The sequence below is a fragment of the Cuculus canorus genome, chromosome 10 (assembly GCF_017976375.1).
Source record: "Cuculus canorus isolate bCucCan1 chromosome 10, bCucCan1.pri, whole genome shotgun sequence".
NCBI lineage: Eukaryota > Metazoa > Chordata > Aves > Cuculiformes > Cuculidae > Cuculus > Cuculus canorus.
Window position 1 is genome coordinate 12170633 of NC_071410.1, and position 9167 is coordinate 12179799.

General features: G+C 38.6%; 1 long non-coding RNA gene across 1 annotated transcript; it reads left to right on the plus strand.

Annotated features, from left to right (window-relative positions):
* Window positions 1–267: 267 nt before the first annotated feature.
* On the plus strand, window positions 268–8913 carry LOC128853162 (uncharacterized). Its single transcript, XR_008451480.1, has 4 exons — window positions 268–1361; window positions 2132–2266; window positions 6947–7084; window positions 7953–8913. It is a non-coding gene; the product is annotated as an uncharacterized LOC128853162 (long non-coding RNA).
* Window positions 8914–9167: the final 254 nt, after the last annotated feature.

Sequence of the window (9167 nt, forward strand, 5' to 3'; positions counted from 1 at the left end):
CATTAAATAAATGAGAACTGAAAAAAGCCTTTTTTTTTTATTATTTCCTTGTCCTTATTACTGCAGAATATGTTTTGACAATGTTTTCTGAGTCGATTTGGACCCAACTCAACCATGTTCTTATTCTGTATAATGATTTACAGTAATGCAAAGAGGCTGTTTTGGATTTCATAGCTTTTTATTCCCACTTTGGCAAACATGTACAGGACAAGTGATGGTGATGGGAGGTAAGTCTTAGTGGTGACCAAGAAGAGCTACTCTGCAATAACGTGGAAGGAATGCTGTATTTTATCGTGGCCTACCCTCACTGCTAGAACTGTTGTTGATGGACCGAGTACACTTGACACAAACTCAAGACATGTCTTTACTCCTTATTATTAATGAGTATTTCCTTTCTGATTTACTATGCTTTCTGATTTACTATGGGTACATTCTGCTAATATTAATGATATCGGTTAATACCTTCCTCCCATATAAAGTCAGAGAAGCTCATTGCAGCTTGTTATCTGATATGATTGAGGATTTCTGAATTGTGTCTTTTTCAAGCAGCCATTTCTGAGGGTGGGCAGCTTGCTTTGTTGATTTCCAGGGTATAGACAAAGTCTTTGGAAACAATGGCAGCTAACGACAACTGTAGTACTATTGCTTTTCCTTTCAGTCCTATCTTTATGTGAATAAGAGCAATTGGGTGCATGTTAAAAAAAGAAAAATGTCGACAAAAGCATTGCTCTTTACTCATCTTACTCAAGTAATCAGCATAGATTTGCTAAGTGGTTCAGTGAACATTCGTCCCTCCTTCCTGTTATGAGCAGTCAGCTCAGCTTTCCTGCCTACACTATATCACAGCCCCATGGTCCTGCTGCTCTCCTTGTCTCCATACCAGCTACTTGCTCCCTTCCTGGACAGTCGATCCTGCTCTCTACAGCCAGTCTCTTTGAAGTTAATTACTCCTGTCCTGAAAGAAGATTCTACTGAAAATGAAAGAAAAAAGATACGAAGTTTAAAAAATGGAAGCTGTATGACGCAGTAGTCAAAAGAAATGGAGATAAATGCTGACCTGTAAACATTTAACAACCAGAGCATTAATCAAATGATGTAAGGTCATCAATTCTCTTCTAAGACTGACCACAGAGCAATGAATAACAGATGCATCATCTTCCACATGTAAAGACTGAAATCCAGATTCTGATTTGACTCTCACCCTTTTGGTCAGAGTCCTACACTTCACTGAAGTCTCTGAAAATGCCAGATGAGTTGTAAAAGGGAAGCAGAACTCTTCAGAGATGAAACGGTTACCAGTCCTGCCCTTCTGTGCATTCAGTATTTGAAAAGAGCAACTTCGCCTTCCCCTATAAGAACAGGTAAACATTCAAATAATAATTATTATAGCCACTTGATATTCATTTTGGATTGTGTTATAATCCATTTGGTAGAACAAAGAGGTGTTTATGGGAGAGGAATTACCTTTCCTTAGGCTGCTGCTGGGTCATGCTGTCACTGAGCCCACTGGTTCAGCTAGAGGACAGGTCAAAGAGCTGGGCAATTCCTTCTTTGTGCTGAGAGAGTAAGCTATTTAACAAGCAGGAGTGAAGTTACTCACTCCTTATGCAAGCAAGTAGCAGGGAAAAAACATTGAGTCACAATTTGTACCCTGGTCTGACTGTATTGCCTATTTCATCGCGCACTCAGGATCAAAGCAGCTGGGTGTCAGCCAGTAGCGAGTTTGACTGCATAGGCAAGGGAAATGCTGAAATGCATCACATCCACTTTTCCTCCTGACTGTGAGATGAACTGTAATCTTGAGAGTAAGACTAGCTACAAGGCGTTGGTTCAAAGTCAAGTTATAAAATCCAGAAACATATTCCATTCCCAGCATGACACTAATGGAATATCTGTGGTGAGTGGTTGTTGAGAGCTGGTATGTGAAACCGCATAGACATAAGTGATACTTATGTGCTGCAAACTTCAAGAAAAACTGCAAGTGCACTGTACTTCACATTATGATGATTAGCTATGAGTGGAATGGGGAGGTCAGTTTGGATATTTTTGCTTGTTGAAAATACATTACAGGGGGTGGTAGCGAGGGGCAGGAGGATGTCCCATATTTACTTCTTTGTGGTTTCCTTTGAAGCTGAAGATACTACAAAATAAGAAGTCATCTGAGAAAATAAGTTGTGTGGATTAGAGCTCATTGCCGGTGTGTTTGTACAGAACACGACAAGGCTCCACCATCTGGGACCACGTCCTCATAGCCAACACCAAACTAGTAAGTTCTGGCTGGGGAGAAGGGGAAGAGGAGTGCTGTGGTGCCAGGCATGTGGTTGCCCTGTTCTTGTTCAAAGAAGTGTGAATTCTGTTTAAGGCAACTAGCTGTATTCAAGACAATGTCTGTAACAGTTTGCTAGATTCTTTAAAACTGAAGCCTCTGACTCTTGTGCCAAGCTTTTCATCTGATCCTTGACTTGTTTTCAGTCTCCTGACTCTGGATGATAACACATGGGTAACAGCCCTTCCAGAGGTCAAATTACCAGTCCAGGACCTCTTCACCATGCCTATACAGAGTCATCTTACATATTACAACCCAACTGAATTAAAATCAAAGACTTACACTAATTTACTAGGAAAAAACCCTACACAAATAGATTCTGTACTCTCGTTATACAGCTGCATGGTTTTCTGTACAGAATGCAGTGTTCCAATGTACGTTTTTCATAAGGTCATTGACAGTCTTTGCATCCAGACTGTGAAGAAAAAATACCAGTAAAGCTCACTAGGTTTCAATGTGATTTAAGATATTCCACGTTATGAAATTAGAGTGCCTGTGCATTATTTTTGGTAAGTAAAATGGCCCTGGGATAAAGGAAATATGATTTTCCCTAGTGTATTATTGCAAATCTGATTTTTCACTTCTTTCTCGGAAGATCACCGTAGCAGGGCAAATACTGTATGATCCAGTAAAATCATTTCTTCTCTCTCCTTCCCCACTTCCTTCATCACTAGGAGTCAAAGTTCCATGAGAATAACGTACATACAATTATATTCTGCTGTATTTTTCTTCAGCATTGGGTAAATAAAGGTGGATAATTCCCCCAAGGAAGAACTCAGTCACTTCATGGCCATGACTTGTATTATCTTATTGCCTGGAGACCTTATATCTATTAGGCTGTGAAATAGCTTGTCCCTATATAACGCAACCTTGATAATTCCCCGTTTAGCATTACTCATCAATTCTCAGGGTGGAAGCGTCACCTCTAGGAAAAGAAGGTAGGAAGTTGAGTGTGCCATCAGAACTTTAAAATGGAAGTGAGGAGGGAAAAACAGAAGAGGCTCATGTATTTTAGGATTTTCCTATTTTTAGGACAGAAAACTGAAAAATTATCTTTAAAAACTGATAAAGTGTCTTTGAATACAGTGGGGGGATATTTTTGAAGAGAAAATTCTAGCAGTTTTCCGTTATGCAACTGAGCATTTCAGACTGGCTGAGATTTTTTTTTCTCCACTGTCTAGACTCAGTAAGAAATCTAGTTTGTATATAGACTTATACAGATGCTCACACGTTACACGTCAGAAATGACATCACAGATAGACAGGGCTAATTGAAATGTACAGTTAAAGCAGTACTAAAATCCCTTTTCTTCACGCTTCAGTGACTGGATTTGGTATCTAACTTTGACAACCTAACTCTTTAGAAGAGTTTAATTCTGGCTTTGTTTTCAGTAAATAACTTAGCGACTTACAGAGGAAATCTCTTCCTCCTTCTCTTGCCTGTTCTACGTTTACAGGTTGGATTAAAACTTTAAAAATGTTTGGGTTTAATTTTCACTTAAGACAATTGTAGGAGAAATGTGGACCTTTCCACAGCCAAAGGAAAATGTAAGATATCACAAGTATTGAAACATTCTATCCTTCATGACTTCTTCTGTGTATTGCACTGTTTTGGGAAGGGGTATGTGTGATTGTCTGTGTGGGTGACAGGCTCATATGGAAAAGTGAGGCAGCAGATATTTTTGTACAGCCTAAGCAACACCTGGGCTTGATCCTGACAACAGATTAAAGAAGCAGGTATTTGAGGTAATGTAGCAGCTGAATAGAGTTTGGACATGTAAAGATAAAAACATCACTTGATCCTCTAGATGATCAAGAAGGCAAGTATTTGTAAATTGTTATAAATAAAGTTCAACCACTTTTTTCCTGGTTAGCCAGAATACTCCCCAAAACATTAAATATTGATTCTGCTACTTGGGTCAAAAGAGATACTACAGCCCATATCCTTCCAGGCATTTTCTAGCTAAAACAGTATCTTCTCTTCCTGCTCTCCTGTTGATATAATACCCATAGTCTAATAATATTTTGAACATACTCCAATTCTGATATTTTAAATGTGAACAAATTTCTATTCCATTTTTCAGAACACTTTATAGAGAAACGCACAGGGATTAATTAGGACGGCTGCTCCAGTTTCCAGCTACTTTTATTTTACCTTATTTCACACCAACCTTTTAAGCCAGAACATAGGATAAACAGCAAGGAGAATGTAATTTAACACGTAGAGTGACTGGAAAATGAAAAGGGGGTGGTTTTGTATAGACTGATGAAATCTTATAGAAGCAAAGTTAAATAGCACAGACTTTTAGAGGTGTGTGAAGCAAAGGCAGATTGGTACTTGTGTGGAGCCTGCGGCTAAGGCAGATTCCATTTTTTTGAGGAGAAATGTCTATGTGATTCCGTCCCCACCTTCCCCTGTATATCAGCTGAGCATTCCTCGGTGGAAAAAATGCCAGTGGACCTATCCGGAGCTCAAAGTCCTTTCTGATTTTCATCCTACTCTTCTTCAAGAGCAATAACACATTCTTTAAAATTATTTAAATGTCAGATGATGTTACCTCAGGCAGCTCCGTAGAAAATAATTTTATTACCTACAATATTTTTTTTCATTCCCTTAATAATTCAGTTACAGATTGTTTTGACTGTCTTTCTGCTAAAATACTGAGAGCATTACAACAGGTAAAATATAAACCTGAAAGGCAAAAACATTTTAAAATAATATAGTTCACCTCTGTTGCATCATACAGCATAGTTAACAATTATAAACACCAACTCCAAACACTCTGAATGTTTTCAAGGAATTTGATAGTTTACAAATGTTCATTCACAGAGAAGTAGCATAATTTTTTTAAATGACTGATTCAGAATGATATGGTCCTGATTATTTTTGGCAATGAACTTCAGGACAGTGATGAATGCGCTCGATTCCTTATCCAAACTAGCAATAGTATGATGCAGGCTTTAAAGAAGGTAAAGGCCTATAACGCAACCAGGCTAAGAACTTGTTTAGTTCTGATCTCTTCTTGGAAAACCCACAAAGGAGCAGAGTGACACAGTGAGAATTGAAGCACTTCAGCTGAAACACTGATCATGTGATTAACATAGGAATAGCAAGTGGCTTTTTCAAGACTTCACTTATGAAGGAACAGAGAAAGTTGTGAGTACAAAGAGTCTCATGCATACTTTTTCCATTGCATGTAATTTTGACTGCAAGCCAGCCCCTCTATTCCATAAATACGGCAGCTTAAGTGAGCCTTCTTTGAGCTTTCCCTGCTAAGCAGCCTGGCTGCATGGCAATGATGTCTCCTTCAGCTGGGACACCTTGCAATGACGCTCCTAGAGGCAGAGACACCTTGATCCAGTTGCAGATCTTTGGTAAGTGACCGATACTGCAGATAAGCTTGTGTTTTGGTAACTTGGATTTGTATCTTCTTACCTTTGACTCTGGATCATTGTCCAAATGGTTGTGCAGTACAGTAATAGAGGGGAATCTTGTTATTTAACTTTGTTAAGTCACATTTTTACAACATAACATTTAAATAAAAGCACTTTTGCTAATACCTTTAACCGTGGTTCATCAAGTGAACTAAATCACCCATTCATGACAGGGACCATTGGAAACTTATTTCATCACTTTGGGCTCTTGAGACTTTAATTCAACAAACTGCCTGCTGTTGGAAATCCATCTCCTGAACCATTTGCCCCTCTTGAATCACCCAAGCTGTTCTGCTGAGTGCCTGTGCTTAAATGTCTTGCTGAATCATGGCAAGTGGGCCAGAGGTATTTTTTTTTTTAAAAGAGTATTTATGGTCTTAACTTCCACTGCTTACATCAAGGTAATTGTTTTATGTGTAGATTAGACTTGCTCTAGAAAAAAATAAACCACAAATGTATATTCTAAATAGCAGTAGTGATATAATACTTGATTAGGTGTTAGTTTGGGGAATATTGAAGTCAGAGTGAAAAGAAGCGGTTCTCAGGAGAGAACTGAGAGAATTTCCACTTCATATGCCAAATAAATATTTCTACATCAATCCTCCCATCATCAGGGAGAAAGCTGTGACCCATCTCTTCAACATAAACATTCTCCTCTTAATTTTATTTTAGAGCTGAAGTACTAAGGGACAAAATAAATGGTGTGGCGAAAATTGTGCAACTATTATGACAGCTTCCCTCATTATAAATTAGCTAGTGAGGTGCTTCAACCTGGAAAAATGGACTTTGTGCCTTCTGCAAAGTCACGATCTGACTCTTAATGCTTTAGTAGTCTAATTAATGTCAATACATAAGTCTGAATAATTGCTTTGAGGTCATCTTAATTAGAACTTCCATCTTTTAATTGGCAGAGAGATTAATTAAGATATACCCTCAACCGTCCACTAAATTCCATCCCTTATATTCTACGAAGAATTATTTCATCTCTACTCAAGTGCAGGCCAAGAATACTAATCCTACCTCACTCTTCCACTCTGCTAGCAGTAATGCTACAAAGGAAAAAAAACTTCCTTGCACAAATATCACATGGAAGCTCTGGCATATGCTTCCCTTTATTTCTCATGTATGGATGAGTGATGTAAGAAATGGCTGTCACCACTATAACCCCTTCCTTGGAATTCCACAGGAAAAGAAAGGGCACGGAACAGAGGGCACACTGACCCAAGCTGGAAGGACTGAAACAGAGACCACCCATCTCAGTAGAGCACTGGATACACCAAATCTTGGCAGCCTGAGGAAGAGGAGCTGCAGGCCTGAAACCACGGTAGGATGCCTGGAAGTTCCTGGGGTGGGAGGGTGGAAAAGATGGGGAAAGAACTTAAAAAATAGTGAGAGAGTTTTAATGCACAACTTTCTTTTAACTAAAATGCATGCGTTCTCATGAATTTCACAATCTCAGCACTATAAACTAGGTTAAGTACATCTTCACTGAGCTTTCAGGGGACTTTAAATGAGAACTTGAAAAAATTTGGAAGGTGGCATTTCTAGCCAAGTGTCTCTGCCAGGTATAAAAATTTCCGCAACTATTTACAGCCAGCCCTCGGTGCTACTGTTCAGAACTTGGCTGCCCACAATAATTCCAGCATTGTTATAATACATTCATTTGCTCTAAGGTGAAAGAAGGTGCCTTCACTGGAACATTTCCACTCAGGGACATTAAATACAAGTGGATTGCAGTTGTGAATTAAAGCCATGCATTAAAACCTTCTCATCTACAACCATACCTCTCCTCTGGGCATAAATATCCCTTCTCCAACAGGGTCCTCGATGCACTAAATCCCGAGAGGCTGTGTCAGAACGTCATTGTGATGAGCTACAGCCAAGTGCGTGACACACACCAGGCTGATCCAGTACAGGGCTGTGGAATTGCTCTGCCAACCCAGCTGTCCCGAAATGATATAATGTATAATAAAACCAACACAGGTGTTGAAGAAAAGTTACTCTTAGAAAACACATTTAGGACTTTTTTTGGAACTTCTTTACTTCCTCACCATATGGAAAATATGTCAAAACTAGAAGAGAAATAAGTAGCAGTTTCAAAAATTACCATTTTTCTGATTAAAGACAGTTATTGATGATCTCTACTTTTGTATGGATCTATACTTTTACATAGGCTTTCATCTATTTTACAGGACTTGGATAAATAAATGACAGATACATGACAATGGAATATAAAATGGACATCTTCGTATAGATTACTTTCCTTGACATCACATAAATCATAGCTTTCTATGGAAGATGAGTCATTTCCTGTCTAGTCTTAATTAAAAATAACACTGGATATTATTTCACCGTCGCCCTAAGAGAGAAGAAAAGCAAGGCTGGAACTTGTCTGAGACTCACAGTCTGAGGCTTGCCTTTAATACCAGGCAGAAGGTAACAAACCGTTTTGTGGGAATGTCCCTGCTTAATGATGACTTCTGAGGTATTTGCTGAGCAGTTGGGAAAAACAGAACGAAAATGTCTCCCAGTCCATGCCAACCAGGACAGGAGAGGAGGCTGGGATAGCTGCATCCCTGACCACAGGGGCTCCAAAGATGACATCCACCTATTCAAGACCACACAGGTGCTGCTTAGTGCCTTTTAAGCACAGACAGCTGAGCTCTAGACATCCTGTTTTCATCTTCTGGGAAAGAAGTTGCAATGAATCAACCACAAAAAGTCTGTTCATGCACAGTTCGAGGAGGTCTCAAGTTCTGAGCTCACCTACTTCTTTTTGTTTTCAGTTTTTGCCAAGCATTTTGCTAAGTGTTTTGAAGTGGAAATTCAGATTCTCCTTCTACCAGGTCTGCTTTTCTTCATTTTGGTAAAAACTGAAGCAAACTGAAAGCTAATTATTTCCTGCTTCAACCAGCTAATTATTTCCTGCTTCAAGCACAATAGAGTGTTTATTGGAATGTTCCCTATAATCCCACCAGAAATTTTATAGGACTTCAGTAATACACCAGCTTCAAATTAATTACATGCAGCTCTTTATATAGACAGATCATTCTGGAAACTGTCTGTTTCTTTTTTTTTCCTCCTCCTGCATCAACAACAAAGCAGGAAGCAGGTATTCACTGGAGTTTCATACAAAACTTTGTGATTGCATAATGTTTCAGTTATGGTCAAATTAATCCTTAGTGAATTAATGTTAGAAACTAAATAGAAACATTATTAGTTCCACTGTTAAAATGCAATTTATTTGGGTACAGTTTTTGCACATGCACTTTTTTTATTGAAGGATTCTGAAATTGGTAACGTAAAATTGGAACTTGTCATTTTTAATAGGATTTTTAATAGCGTTTCTCTCTAATTGCATTTAAATTACATTTTAGAGAATTAACATTCATTCTTGATCAAGAAAA